This window comes from Xenopus laevis, chromosome 2S, assembly GCF_017654675.1.
Source record: "Xenopus laevis strain J_2021 chromosome 2S, Xenopus_laevis_v10.1, whole genome shotgun sequence".
In the NCBI taxonomy this organism is placed as follows: domain Eukaryota; kingdom Metazoa; phylum Chordata; class Amphibia; order Anura; family Pipidae; genus Xenopus; species Xenopus laevis.
In genome coordinates this window covers 160,983,042-160,999,650 of record NC_054374.1, presented here as the reverse complement: position 1 = coordinate 160,999,650, position 16,609 = coordinate 160,983,042, and the positions used below count along the sequence as shown (strand labels likewise).

The window sequence follows — 16,609 nt, the reverse complement described above, 5'->3', positions numbered from 1 at the left end:
TGGAATCTCTGTCACTGGGCTCCAACATCCCGTAGGTCTGTGTTATCGGAATGATAATGAACTGTTACTGGGGCTTTAAAGTCAACTACTGTTCTTGTTTAAAAGGCCAGAAATGGCAGGAAATAAAGTTCCCTAAAAGGGTTTATTAAGCAGTTGCAAAAAATAGGCACTTTGTGTATCTGAAGGGCAGGAGCTGGGCAGGACACACAAATATGGAGGCCCAGAGGTGCAAAGCACAAGGGAGCCCTGTAGGATTTCCATGTAGCAGTAGACACCCTAGTGGCCCAGTGATTTGCTTATTGGGCAAAGCAGGAGCATTGGGTCAGAAAAGGGTTTATAAATTGTTTTTTATTATATATATGCTGGATTTCCCTGGTGCATTTATATTGGCAGGATCCGTATTGGTAGTTCCCTTATTTTCCCTAAGGTTGTGCACTGACGATATTGAGTTGGGTTGACACCACTGATGCGGAATGCTAGACTTTAATCTTTAAACTTTGAAGGAGTCAATAGTTGGCCATATATTTGCTTCCAGGCATATTACCGTATATACTCGAGTATAAGCCGATCCGAGTATAAGCCGAGGTACCTAATTTTACCTATGAAAACTGGGAAAACTTATTGACTCTAGTATAAGCCTAGACACAACTACAGCCCTGTCTCCCAGCAGCGCACCTTCCGCCAAAGAGACTCCCCCAGCGATCGACCGGACTTCTTTGCAAAGTTGATGGTGACAGAGAATTGTGCAGAGAGTGCTGTGTGTCATAAAACCATCACTGATCTTTTGTATAACCAACAGATGGCGCTGTGTGATATTGCCATCACTGTTAATCCTTTATTCAACCAACAGATGGCGCTGTGTGATATTGCAGTTATTGTTATTCTTTGATATAACCAACAGATGGCGCTGTGTGATATTGCAGTCACTGTTATTCTTTGATACAACCAACAGATGGCGCTGTGTGATATTGCAGTCACTGTTATTCTTTGATACAACCAACAGATGGCGCTGTGTGATATTGCAGTCACTGTTATTCTTTGATACAACCAACAGATGGCGCTGTGTGATATTGCAGTTACTGTTATTCTTTGATATAACCAACAGAGGGCGCACTGTTATTCTTTCATAAAACCAACAGAGGGCATTGTGGGATATTGCAGTCTCTCCCCAAGTGAACTGTTGGTATAGGAATGATTAAAAGTGACTGCAATCTCAGCTACTGCCCGCTGACCCGAGTATAAGCCGAGGTAGACTTTTTCAGCACATTTTGGATGCTGAAAAACTCGGCTTATACTCGAGTATATACGGTAGGCATCCCCAGCCACATTCAAATGTAAAAAGAGTTAAGGAGCAACACAAGTATGAAAAAGTCCCTTGCCATTTGGTTGCCCCTATGTGGACTGGCAGCATATAGGAGAATCTACTTTGCACTATACTTAGTTTTTATGCAATTAAAACTTACTTCCAAGCCCGGAATTCAAAAATAAGCAACATCCAAGCGGCTGGTGAGCAACATGTTGCTCACGAGCTACTGGTTGGGGATCACTGATCTAGGGTGAAAGCAGGTGCTTATTTTTCAATTCCTGGCTTTGAGGCACGTTTTGGTTGTATAAAAACTTATGGGGTTATTTACTAAACTCTGAATGCAAAATTGGACTTTTAAAAAATCACAAATTTTTCAGAATTTATTAAACCCTGAGGATGGAAAAGTCCCAATCAGAAAATCTGGCATTTCAGACCTGTCGAGGTTGCATTTAAGTCAATGGTGAGAAGTCCCAATGAATTTTTGATGTGCGCTGGGTTTTGTTCAATACCCTGAAGTTTTCGGGCATAAAACATAACAATTCAGAGATTTGGGGAAAAAAAATCCGAAAAATCATGAAAATCGGATATAAAATCCAGAGAAAAAAATGCGAAAATCAGATTTTTCACAATTCTTTTTACTTTTTTCTTTTCAGCTGGTCTTCAATATTTATTTTATATAGTTTTAAAATGATTTCCCTGTTTCCAGCTTTTCAATGGGGTCATCTAAAAACAAATGCGCTTTAAGGCTACACATTTAGGTAGTTCATTTTTGTCCGAATGCCAAAAACTTGAAAAATACAATTTTCTTTACTATAAAAGCTGAATTTTTAGTGAAAAAAAAAATCAAATTTTTTGAGATTCATTATACCCCAAGGATGGAAAAAGTCTAAATCCAAAAATCCGGCATCTCAGACTGAGGTTGTATATAAGTCAATGGGGGAGGTCCATATACTATTTGGAAGTTTCAGTGGTCTTTGCTGGAATTAGCCCTAAAAACCAACTATTTCGGACTTTTCCGGAAAAACTGAAAAAAATCAAACGATTCAGGGAAAAAAATCGTACGATTTGGGTTTTTGTTTGAATTTATCTAGTTTGTCCCCTTACTGTTATTGCTACTGTTTATTAGTCACCTTTCTATTCGGGCCACTCCAATTCAAATTAAAGTCTCTTATTCAAATCAGTGCATGGTTGCTAGGGTAATCTAGACTCTAGCAACCAGACTGCTGAAATTGCAAACTGGAGAGCTGCTGAATAAAAAAGATAAATAACTCACAAATTATAAAAAAAAAAATGAAAACCGATTGCAAAATGTCTCAGATTATCACTCTCTATATCATACTGAAATTTAACTCAAAGTTGCACAACCCCTTTGCTATATCAACTGTCACCCATATGAAGCAATAGAAATATACAGAGAAGGAATGCTCTGGGCACACATTCACTCAATTCAAGTACAAGGCTGCCCTTTAAACAAATGTTATGTACATAGGGTTGTGCTTATTTTCTCTTTATTGCTTAATGGTAGATGAGATGTTAATATTAGCGGGTCATTTAGCCTCATTTATATCATGTAGAATGGAGTCTATGGGGCAAATTCACTTACCTCCGAAAATTCGCCAGCGACGGCTTTGCGCACAGTGCTACACTTCGCCAGGCATAGATTCGCCAGGACAACGCTTATTCACTAAAATCCGAAGTTGATCCAGGGCACTGAATGCTGGCAAAGTTGCGCTAGCATTACTGCGCCAAGCTAGGCGAAGTTGCGCTAGCGTTGCCTAATTTGCATACGGCGGGAAGTTAAGGTTGAATGGACGTATATGTTGCAGCAAATACATTACATTACACAAGCCCAGGGAACCTTAATAAAATAAAATAAAGTTGTTATATTGCCCTACACATGAGCCCAGTGTATAGTTTATGTGCCGTATGTTAGGAAATGTAGGGGGGAAGCCAGGTACCCCAAAAAAATTCACGCTATTTTTCAGCCTATCACCCTGAAAAATGAAAAGTCGCCAGCGTATTTGGGACTTAGAAAAATATTCAACTATTTTTTTAGGAACTCCTATCTGCTCTATTGCACTTCGCCTGGTCTGAGGTGACGACGACAAGTCTGGCGCAAGTTCAGTAACATCTGCATCTTAGTGAATTTGCGTAGTTACGTCCATTCGCCAGAGCGCAACTTCGCCAGGCGTAAGGGAGCAAAGTACCGCTAGAGTCTATCTCCTTCGCTGGCGAAGTTACGCCGGTGACCGTTAGTTAATCGGCGAAGTACCAAAATGACGTCACGCTGGCGAATTTTCGACCCGCGTTAGTCACTTTGCCCTTTAGTAAATTTTCCCCTATGAGAGACGGCCTTTCCGTAATTCTGAGCTTTCTGGATAACAGGTTTCCGGATAACAAATCCTGCACCATTATTTTTAAGATGATTACAGCAAAAACACGACATTTGGTTGTTTAAGAGTTAAGGCACTTTTTTTTTAAACAGGAGTCTTTTTGAGATCCGCGCTCATCAATCAATCTGTGTTTTGTTAATTGTCACAAATTGCTACTCCAAGTAATAATGAATGTAGATAATTAGCAGAGTGCTACTTACCCTTCATGATCCCTCTGCGCTTCCCATCAACAGCATTTGTTGTTTTGTTTTTTTTATACCTTCTTTTTTCCATCGCGTGCTTTTGCCATAAGGATTGTTGGGAAGAAGAAAAGTTTAATCTGGAATAAACAGAAAAGAATATGTCCTGCACTGTGATTGGCAGGTACAAGCCTGTCTGTCAAAGCTCAAAGCCTGTGCAATAGAGGAAGCCCCTCCCACCTGACACAGAACAGAAATCAGAAAGCTCCAAACAATTGTTCACCTTTAAATTAACTGTTAGTATGATGTAGAGAGTGATATTCTGAGACAATTTGCAATTGGTTTTCATTTTTTATTATTTGTGGATTTTGAGTTATTTAGCTTTTTATTCAGCAGCTCTCCAGTTTGTAATTTCAGCAGTCTGGTTACTAGGGTCCAAATTACCCTAGTAACCATGCACCGATTTGAATAAGGGACTGGAATATGAATAGGAGAGGCCTGAATAGAAAGATAAAACTTAGAAAGAAGCAATAACAATTAGGGATGCACCGAATCCGCTACTTTGGATTCAGCCGAACCTCTGAATCCTTTGCATAAGATTCGGCCGAATACCGAACCAAATCCGAATCGTAATTTACAAATGCAAATTAGGGGTGGGAAGGGTTAAACATTTTTTACTTCCTTGTTTTGTGACAAAAAGTCACGTGATTTTCCTCCCCGCCCCTAATTTGCATATGCAAATTACGATTCGGATTCGGTTTGGCCGGGCAGAAGGATTCGGCCGAATCCGAATCCAGCTGAAAAAAGCCGAATCCCGAACCGAATCCTGGATATGGTGCATCCCTAATAACAATACATATGTATTAGTGATGGACGAATAAATTCGGCAGTCGCAAATTCACTACAAAATTCTGCGTTTCGCCACCGGCGAATAAATTAGGGATGCACCCAATCCAGGATTCAGTTCGGGATTCGTCCTTTTTCAGCAGGATTCGGATTCGACCAAATCCTTCTGCCTGGCCGAACCGAATCGAATCCAAATCCTAATTTGCATATGTAAATTAGAGACGGGAGAGAAACCGCGTGACTTTTTGTCACAAAACAAGGAAGTAAAAAATGTTTTCCCCTTCCCACCACTAATTTGCATATGCAAATTAGGATTTGGTTCAGTATTCGGCCAAAACAGTGGATTCGGTGCATCCCTAGAATAAATTGGTGAAACTGCCAAAACTGGAAAAAAAAATTGGCGCCCATAAACATTGTCGCACGTCAAAATTATTCGGACACCCATTGACTTAAATGCGTTTGGACAAAATTGACGCGGGCATCGAAAACTGACGCTGGTCAATATCATTTTGACACCCATTGACTTCAATGCGTTTTGCAATTTTTTCCATCACTAATTTGTAGCCTTACAAAGCATTTCATTTTGGATGGGGTCAGTGACCCCCATTTGAAAGCTGGAAAGAGTCAGAAGAAGAAGAAGGCAAATAATGAAACATCTATAAATCATAAATAATAATGAAGACCAATTGGAAAGTTACTTGCAACTTTTATAACATACCATACCGCCCAACATTTTGGAAATGGAAAGAAGGACAGAAAGATTTGCCGCACGGATTGAGGCAATTTTGTGGCCGCACCCCCCAATTACCATGTTCAGTTTTCAAAATTTGGCAGGTTATGAAAGTTTGAACACATTTCTGAGGTTTTTATGTGTTATTACGGTTTTGATAATGAAGGTGAATTGCCCTTTAAGCTGCAAGTCGCAGTTTCCCCAATAGACCTGCTTATCTTAATTGTTTCTTTGCTTATCTAAAATTGTAACAAATGTATCTAAGTGTACCTGCCACGTATTCTGGGCTCTCTGCCTAAAGCCAATTAAGTTTTAGAAACCTTGAATCTTTTTCTGGCTGTTCAGTGCAGGAGATCAAAGAGAAAGTCGGGACATTTCAGTAACAATCCGGGACTGCAGGTTGAGCTGTCAAAAATGGGACTGTCCCGCGAAAAATGGCACAGTTAAGAGGTATGAAATATACAGGGGCACATTTACCTAGGGTCGAATATCGAGGGTTAATTAACCCTCGATATTCGACCGTCGAAGTAAAATCCTTCCTTCGAATATCGAAGTCGAAGGATTTACCGATATTCTTACGATCGAACGATTAAACGATTCAATTCGAATCGAAGGATTTTAATCCATTGATCGAAGGATATTCCTTCAATCAGGAAATTGTTAGGAAGCCTATGGGGACCTTCCCCATAGGCTAACATTGGCCGTGGTAGGTTTTAGGTGGCGAACTAGGGGGTCGAAGAATTTTTTAAAGAGACAGTACTTCGACTATCGAATGGTCGAATAGTCGAACGATTTTTAGTTCGAAACGTTCAATTCGAAGGTCGAAGTAGCCCATTCGATGGTCGAAGTAGCCATATTCGACCATTCGAAAGTCGAACTTTTTTTCCTCTATTCCTTCACTCGAACTAAGTAAATGGGCCCCTAAAAGTTAACTTAAAGGTGGACAACCCCCAAATTGCACTTTGCCCACTCTCCAGTAAGTAAATAGCACTTTATATATAAGTTGAAGTGCAACTCCCAGAAACTGCCAGGCCCCTTACAGTTGTAGTTCAGGCAGAGCTGACGGTTTCTGAAAAGTTGCTTCATTTTCTAATTGGAAATAAAGGTCAGCCGTATTCAGAGACGTGAGAAAAACAAGCTTTTTTTTTTTTTTACTTTTTCCTTGTCATGTTGAGTTGGCAGAATGGATTTTCACTTGAACTCACATACAATTTTTAATAATAACCTGGGGTGACAAAGACGCTCGCCCAAATAAAAAGAAAAAAAGAAAAATCACCCGGGGTACCTATTCGCAGAAGTGCCAGAAACACCTGACAGTTTTCAATAAAAAGAAAAAAAGAAAGTCTCCTTGCGACGGCACAAAGAGGCCGAGCTCAATCATAAACCTTCTATTTATTGTTAGACACAGAGGGAGAAATAACTCCTTTTATATGGGGGTCAACAAAACACAATTCATTGGTGGCCTTTTTTTCTGTGTGATTTGGTCAGGTTTGGCTAACAAGCTCGGCACAAGAGCTGCAACTCCAGGAGGAGGCAACTCCCAGGCACCTCATTGTATTTGAAGGAGAACAGTCGGTTGTTTGGGGGTCACGTTCTATAAAGAGAGGCGCCAAACCCACCCGAGTGGAATAGATCCCAATAAACGGGCCGTGTGTTAAAATACATCAGATAGAAAATATATGTCGTTCTACATTTGTATTATTTTTCTGATTTGTAGCCGTGAATATTGGAGCAGGTGCCCCCACATGTGATAGAGATCAGCCAACATTCCGAACATGAAACTGACTGAGACATGAAGGGAGTTGTAGGAATTGATCAACATGGAGATCGTTAAAGGGACATTTTACTGCAAACTGTTTCCGACCAAATGCTTCTACACAGGGAAATAACTGTTATTATATAGTTGTTATTATGTACTTACTGTGAACAAGTTTGCAGGGCTGTTCCTGCTGAATTGTGCTTAGTACAGGGGAATACCTTTACTGCCATAGTTTTATGGGATCTCTCTGTACAGACTATGAGCAAACTTAGGGACTGTTCCTGCTGAATTGTGCTTAGTACAGAGGATACCTATGCTGCCATAGTTTTATGGGATCTCTCTGTACAGACTATGAGCAAACTTAGGGGCTGTTCCTGCTGAATTGTGCTTAGTACAGGGGAATACAAATGCTGCCATAGTTTTATGGGATCTCTCTGTACAGACTATGAGCAAACTTAGGGGCTGTTCCTGCTGAATTGTGCTTAGTACAGGAGAATACCTATACTGCCATAGTTTTATGGGATCTCTCTGTACAGACTATGAGCAAACTTAGGGGCTGTTCCTGCTGAATTGTGCTTAGTACAGGGAATACCTATGCTGCCATAGTTTTATGGGATCTCTCTGTACAGACTATGAGCAAACTTAGGGGCTGTCCCTGCTGAATTGTGCTTAGTACAGGGGAATACCCATGCTGCCATAGTTTTATGGGATCTCTCTGTACAGACTATGAGCAAACTTAGGGGCTGTTCCTGCTGAATTGTGCTTAGTACAGGGGAATACCTATGCTGCCATAGTTTTATGGGATCTCTCTGTACAGACTATGAGCAAACTTAGGGGCTGTTCCTGCTGAATTGTGCTTAGTACAGGGGAATACAAATGCTGCCATAGTTTTATGGGATCTCTCTGTACAGACTATGAGCAAACTTAGGGGCTGTTCCTGCTGAATTGTGCTTAGTACAGGAGAATACCTATACTGCCATAGTTTTATGGGATCTCTCTGTACAGACTATGAGCAAACTTAGGGGCTGTTCCTGCTGAATTGTGCTTAGTACAGGAGAATACCTATACTGCCATAGTTTTATGGGATCTCTCTGTACAGACTATGAGCAAACTTAGGGACTGTTCCTGCTGAATTGTGCTTAGTATAGGGGAATACCTATGCTGCCATAGTTTTATGGGATCTCTCTGTACAGACTATGAGCAAACTTAGGGGCTGTTCCTGCTGAATTGTGCTTAGTACATAGGAATACTTATGCTGCCATAGTTTTATGGGATCTCTCTGTACAGACTATGAGCAAACTTAGGGCTGTTCCTGCTGAATTGTGCTTAGTACAGGGGAATACCTATGCTGCCATAGTTTTAGAGGCTATTAGCAAACTTAGGGGACTCCTCTTTGCTATGGGCAACCTTGGGGAAGAGGGGCTGCTCCTGTTGAACTGTGATTAGTACAGTGGATTATGTATTTTATTATCTTTCTATACAGACTATGAGCAAACTGACTAGGTTATTCTTCCTAATGATGGGCCCGGAGTATTCCATGTTTTGCAGTGGACAGAACCAGAATGGCATCAATGCTGCAGTCTAGGGGACGATATAAAAAACAACAAAAACCTGGGGAGACCAGACTTCTATAACAAAAACACCAGCAATCTAATCGGGATATAAAACTGAGAAGGCACCAACTTAATTCATCTCTACTGGAGGAATCCTTATTTTACTATCGTTACTATCATCTGTTTATGGGTGGAGGCATTCGACCAATCTGGAGTGTAATCATTTCTAGTTACACAGTGTAAGCTGTAAACCTTAAATACATTTATACCAGACCAGGTTTTTGTTTAGTTATCCGGAAACCCGTTATCCAGAAATCTCCAAATTACAGGAAGGTTGTCTCCGATTTTAGTCAAATAATTCTCTGTAATGATAAAACAGTAAGTTTTACTTGATCGCAACTAATATATAATTAAACCTTATTAATTAAGTCTAATGTTTGAATGATTCTGGCATATGCTTAAAGAATGGAGATCCAAATTATGGGAAAACCCCTCATCTGAAAACCCCCAGGCCCCAAGCATTCTGGATAACAGATCTCATACCTGTATGAACTACTTGTATCCACCTTCACCACCTTCGCTGCATAGTAACATAGTAAGTAAGGTTGAAAAAAGACACACGCCCATCAAATTCAATCTTTTAAGTCTATATATAACCTGCCTAACTGCCAGTTGATCCAGAGGAAGGCAAAAAAAAACATTTGAAGTCTCTCCAATTTGCCTCAGAGTAGTGATGGGCCAAAAAAACTCGCCTGACGCAAATTCACGAGTTTCGCTGCCGGAGAATAAATTTGTGAAACTCCTGCAAAAAAATGCCGGCGCAAATTCGGCGGCGTCAAAAACATTTTGGATGCGTTTCGGGAAAAGTCGCTTGTGTCAAAACCAATGCGCATCATCACTATTCAGACGCCCCTTGACTTTAACGCATCACAAATTTTTCACCGTTTCGAGAATTTCGAGGGAAATTTGCGAATTTTTCGGCGAACCGAAATGTAAGAAATTCGCCCATCACTATCTATGAGATCTCTTCCAGCTTTGCCTTTTATCTATAACCCTAGCACCAGATGCCGGCTAGGCTTTACCGAATCATCTGGCACACACAGACAAACCTTTTTTCTCTCTGATCTAATTAATGTTCTTGCTGCTCCAAATATATGAATACGATGTGCTGATAGGAAGCAACAGAAGAACATTAAAACCACCCATGCAAGACCTGTCAAACAGCTCAAAAGCAGTCCAACTCTTGTGAACCTCATCTCCCGGTTTTCCCTAAAATAATTCCCAGCAATAAATACCGGCGATGTCCAGTTCTTTTCTGGAAAGGCAAGCACATGACAAGCCTGCTCTTAGAGTTGGAGGGTTGTAGAAGAGAAAAACACTAATGCGGCATTGCTAAAGTTTTATTTAAGTTTAATGAGACTTCTCGTTTGTACATACACAGACAGGTCAGTCTATTGCCTCATCGCGGCTAAAACACACTGACCAACAACAAACACCGTCCAGTGGATTTGGTTTTAATGATGCCACTGGGGAAATTAAATGGAGTTTAAATGCTCTCATTGTAACCGTAGTCTCAACTCTGAAGTTCTCAGCCAACCGGCCACAATATCTTCTCCACTCATTATTAATTCTCTGTTAATCGGGCAGAATATACTAAGCCGCCAAAGTGCTTTTTTCTTACAAAAAAAAAATAAAGTTTCTCCAACTTTAGATGATAAACTTAGGGTCCTGTTTACAAAGGGAATCGACTATTAATAATCCATCAAGCTTGAAGGCAAAGTCTTCTGGTCGTTGGGATGGAATAGGAAAGGCAATGAAAACACTGACGTTACTGAAGTCCCCTTAATTTTATAGCGTTTCAGTGGTTTTAAAAAGATCAATTATGCAACAAAAAATGAATAAACAACCAAACGTTCCTTAGGAAATAATATTTAAATCTGTTTCATCCAAAATGTAGCTATAGATAATGGTGATGCTCTTTAGAACTAGGGAGTAGGGATAATACAATCAGACATTTCATCAAAACACATGGAAAACAGGCAGTTTTATAATCAGGAAAGTCAGAAAAAGGCCAGTTTCCAGTTTCTTGAGTTGACAGATATCTGAGGTCATTTACTCTTAGGAAAGCAAAATGTTAAAACAAAGTTTACCACACACTATTTTGTTGCATTTTGCACATACACATGTCTTCCTTCTATAAACTATTGCCAGAGGGGTCTCTGAACTCTGTTTCAGGGCACGTGAATGTTGGTCACCTCCATAAATATACACCCCTTAGTGCTCTTCATGGTCATTATAATTGTTATTATTCAAAACCAAGTGTACTGCTAAACAGAGCCTTCTATAGGCTACCAATTCACATAGGGGTTATCAAACAGCCAATCAGAGCTCTCATTTGGCACCCTTAGGAACATTTTTCATGCTTGTGCTACTCAACTGTTTTCTCATTTTCTCATAAGAAAAAAGGTTAGGAACCCGGCATTATAATGTTAGCCATGTTAGAAGAAAGTATTAGCTGACTCATCACTAGCTTTTTAATTAAATTACAATAAGGATTGTTTTTAGATCAATAGCTAGTGAAAAGTCAACTCTAACAGTGTTGTAGACCACAGAAATGTATGAAAGGCTACATACAACAGCTTGTAGATAGGCAGTAAAGAACATTATGTGAGTTGAAGACTTGATAGGCAAGAAGGAAACCTTTATCAATCTGGTCATGCATAGACTGACCCAGCAGTATGGCCAACCCATCAAAAGCATGTAGCTTGCCATTGACCTTCTCAGAAGCAATGGGGCCATAGTATCCATCTTTGAGCAGTATGACCAACCCTCACCCTTGTGCATTGCCTCTCATCAATTCATGCTGCTTGTCATTGACCTTCCTAGAAGCAATAGGACCATAGTATTTATCTTTGAGCAGTATGGTCAACCCTCACTCTTATGCTTTGCCTCTTATCAATACACATAGCTTTTCTTTGATGTTCCTAGAAGCAATGGGGCCATAGTATCCATCTTTGAGCAGTATGGCCAACCCTCACTCTTGTGCTTTGCCTCTCATCAACGCATGTAGCTTGTGTGGCTTGTCATTGACCTTCCTAGAATCAATGGGACCATCGTATTTATCTTTGAGCAGTATGGCCAACCCTCACTCTTGTGCTTTTCCTTTCAATACTGCATGTATCTTGCCCTTCTAGAAGCAATGGTGCAATAGTATCCTCTTGGGACTCTTGAGATCTGCCCAGGGGAGGGGTGACTAGGACTATAACTTAGGCGAGTGTAATGGTTTTCATTAGCAAAAGTGCTGTAAATTGGATTTACAAGTTCAATGTTTGCTGGTATCATCTTGAATAAGAAGCAGTCAACAAGTATCTGCTTAATTGATGGTTCTCAATCTTTATTTTTCCATCAATGCCTTTACATACAAGAGCAAAGAGTCCACAATGGTCATGATGTTTCCCATCAAGCAAGTAAATACCATGTAACAAACAATGTAATTGCCTATTATACATGTTCCATGTATTAAATATATTATAGATTGCCAGGTCCAATTGTGTGCAGCTCAGCTCCAACACTTGTCTATCTATCTGGGTGTTGCCAGGGTCACTGACCCCACAAAGCATCTTGTGAAACTGTTAATTTAGACTTAAAAAGCCCCACGGACCCTGACTAAAAATGATTTATATACTGGAGACATTTTCCTTGTTGTGTGGCATGAAGAAACAGTGGCAGCATCAAAAGGGATTCTCAGGGGCAAGATGTAGTTCATGGAAGGCCTCGAACTTCACAACTTTGTATCACTCAACATGGCAGCTGCTCGGCTCAATAATCAACAGCAATGCAGAGCAGCATAGCATCCAACCTTTATTTCTCAGCAAATAATCCCAATTATTTCTCTGTGAGAGGGGAGCAGATTTACAGATGGGCCTTGATTTTTTTGCATTGCCAAACACAGAATGATAGGTGTTATAGGATTCATTAGATATGGCTTCCCGGAGAAATATAAAACCCTTAGTGATTATTATGTGTAGCCCAAATATTGCAGTCTCCACTCCTGTACATCAGAAGGAGCGTCATGGTCTGAACATAAACATTACTCCGTATTAATTCATAAATGATTGTGCTGTTTCATCCAACGGTGCGCCGCTCGGCCATCTGCTAGCGTAATAATCGCACAAACAGAACAGTCTCCTGTGCGCGGCTCAGAGGGTCAGAAGGATGAGCATTCTCATGAATTATATCATGCCGTTTCTGTGACTTAATGTTCAGGGGTGTAATTATAGAGGGGGACAAGACTGTTCTCTATGGTACCGAGCCAGAAATTGGAATGGACAGATGGCCAGTGTCTGTCCTGAAAAACATAGAAAGCTGCAGTGTTCCTTCATATTCTTCATATTCCAACATTATTTCATAGTTATTCCTATCTATCTATAGCTATCTATCCATCTGTCTGTCTGTCTAGCTATCTCTATCAATCAGATATCTTTTCTTCTAAGTATCTTTTCATCTAGCTATAATCTATCTATTAAACTATCATGGTTTATCTATTATCTATATATCAATCAACTTTTCATCTTTCTTTATCATATCTATCTATCGTAACAAGTGAAATCAACTGGACTTGCTGTATTTTTTCTCTTGAAGACTATCTTTATCTATCTATCTATCTATCTATCTATAATATAGCTCTCATGTTTCTCATCTAAAACACAATAACTATTTATTGAACCCATAGGCAATAAAAGTATCAATGTAGAGCAGTACTGGGGCCTGTTATGCACCATTATCTATCTATCTATCTATCTATCTATCATCTATCTATTATCTATTATCTATCATCTATCTATCTATCTATCTATCTATCTATCTATCTATCTATCTAGCTATCTATTATCATCTATCTATCTATCTATCTATCTATCTATCTATCTATCTATCTATCATCTATCTATCTATCATCTATCTATCTATCTATCTATCATCTATCTATCTATCTATCTATCTATTATCTATTATCTATCTATCTATCTATCTATAATATAGCTCTTATGTTTCTCATCTAAAACACAATAACTATTTATTGAACCCATAGGCAATAAAAGTAATAATGTAGAGCAGTACTGGGGCCTGTTATGCACCATTATTTTCCTAATAGATTGTAAGCTCTTCAGGCTAGTGACCTCATCCCAACTGTGTACTGAAACACCTAAGCTATCTATGATCTATCTATCATCTATCTATTATCTATCATCTATCTATTATCTATCTAGCTATCTAGCTATCTATTATCATATATCTATCTATCTATCTATCATCTATCTATCTATCATCTATCTATAATATAGCTCTTATGTTTCTCATCTAAAACACAATAACTATTTATTGAACCCATAGGCAATAAAAGTAATAATGTAGAGCAGTACTGGGGCCTGTTATGCACCATTATTTTCCTAATAGATTGTAAGCTCTTCAGGCTAGTGACCTCATCCCAACTGTGTACTGAAACACCTAAGCACTTAAGCATAGATTTATCCATTTTTACTTTATAACTTACAATAACTATACCATGTTTGAGCCCCCTGCATACAGTACATTCACTGTGCTATTTGAATAAAACATACAAGTCGCTACAATGATGGCTACTGGGGAACTAGCCCAACTGTCTATCCTCAAAACTAAGTTTGCTTGACTACCTAACCCTCTAACTCATACCTCCCAACATTTTGGAAGTTAAAACAGGGACACAAATTTTTTTTCGCACTTAGCGCATCGAAATTGTCTGACCACGCCCATTTCTGTGGCCACACCCCTTAATTACTATTTTACAAAATTTGGCAGGTTATGAAAGTTTGAAAATATTTCTCGTTATCTAAACTGTTTTTTTGTGTCTCAAAATTGTTACAAAGTATCTTATTTGCACCTGTTAGCTGTTCTGGGCTCTCTGCTAAAAGCCAATTAAGTGAGAAACTTTGTTTCTTTTTCTGGCTGTTCAGTGCAGAGAAAATAGGGACTTTCCAGTACAAAAGAGGGACTGCAGGTTGAGCTGTCAAAAGAGGGACTGTCCCTCCGAAAAAGGGACAGTTGGGAGGTATGCTCTAACTATCTCTTGCTCCTATTATAGATAAACATAGGTTTCTAATCCTGCTCTGAATTAATTTCATCTGTTCCCATCCCAACTTAAACTAACGCTTGGATCCATCAGGCCCAGTTGCAGGAGACAAAGCCTCCCTGAAGCCCCAGAGACCCCTCTTATTAATATCTATGGAAAATGAGAGTTGTAGGTCTGTGTAGAAACAAGTGGAGCAGCCCTATGATCTCCTACTACCCTATTGTGGGATTCTGGGAATATCTATATATACAGTACATGACAAACATAGCACATAATGGTAAGTTTCCTGCTGCATTAACTAACTCAATCACTACTTATCTAAAGTAACGTTCCATTGTGGTAAAGTCTCATGTTCCCAGTCTTCCCTGTGTCAGCATAACATGAATGTTACAAGGCAAGCAAACTATTACAATGTATTATTGCTGCCTATTCATAGCCATATTCTCTTTCTTGCTGCCATTAAAGGAGAATAAATATTGATCCACGTAGCATATTTCAGCAATGATTGCAGCAGCGTGGCCGACTGCTATATTTGGGTTTAGTGGTATGGCTGACTGGTCATTGCTTACAGAGGAAAAATTAGACATTATAAAGGCAAATTGAGATTGATTTCATGTTTAGGATACTATGGGGTCTCAAGGTGTAAATACATTATTATGAACAGGCTCTGTTTTTGAACATGGTGGTTAGAAGAGCTTCATAAAAGCAGCAGTGCATCAAATTGCGCCACTCATAGCAACCCATTGCTTTATTTCTGCCATGTTGACTGATTTTCACTAAAGCCATTTGGATCCTAATGTTTTTTTCTGCAGGGCTAACATAGTCCATGCACATAGCAGAAAAAGGTTCAATGTATAAAGGTTTGGTAAAGGGTAAGCAGTTTAAAAAGGATCATAAACCCTTGCCCCTAGGAGACAGTAAGGATGCAGTGTTGGACTGGCCCACCGGGATACCAAGAAAAAGTGTCAGTGGACCCTCCTGCTTCCAACCTTTGGCCTGTTTCATGGTCATTACCTACTTCTGTATAGGAACAGGGAGGCTAAATAGAATAGAAAGAAAAGAGACTTGAAGAATAGAGGTTGAGTGAGGTGAGGAAGAGGACTAAGGTTTTCTGGTGGGCCCCTGGCATCCCAGTCTGGCACTGTAAGGATATGAAGAAATGGTCTTACCAGAAAAGATGGATCCCCTCTCAGGGAAGAAAAATAGCCCCTTTACGTACAGTGGCCCCTACATATAGGCAGGTGATGCCTGGGAAGTTCTAACTCCACACTACTTCTCAGTTTTGTTAAGCTGGCTTGTCTATCCCACATCTCCTAGTTAGTGTATGTGCCACGACAAATACAATTTGCACAGCCAGTTGCACAAAAAATACCATTCATTAAAGGGGTTATTAGTCCAAATGCCAAAAATTCAAAAAAAAAATTGAGATTTATTATACCTCGAGGATGAAAAAAGTCAAAACATCTCCATTGGCCTTACTTCATCACGAGCTAGGTCCCTATAGGGCACGAAACACGTAAGGCCAACGGAGATGTTTACTTCTTCATTAAATTAAAATAAACAGTGTTCTTGCTACAAACGTGTGGCCTTGTGGATTTCCTAGTGTGTCTGGAGTCCCACCCACACTTTTTGGATAACATTGCATCTACACTTTACACCAGTGCTGTAATTATAGAGGAAGCAGACCCCTCAGTCTCAGGAGGCCCAGGCTGTGGGGTCTGCTTCCTCTAAAAAAAA

At 39.7% G+C, this 16,609-nt stretch overlaps 1 protein-coding gene across 8 annotated transcripts in view; it reads left to right on the top strand.

Annotated features, from left to right (window-relative positions):
• Positions 1-16,609, top strand: part of LOC108710030 (teneurin-4) — an 835,304-nt gene that overhangs the window by 490,769 nt on the left and 327,926 nt on the right. The gene's annotated exons all lie outside the window — the stretch shown is intronic.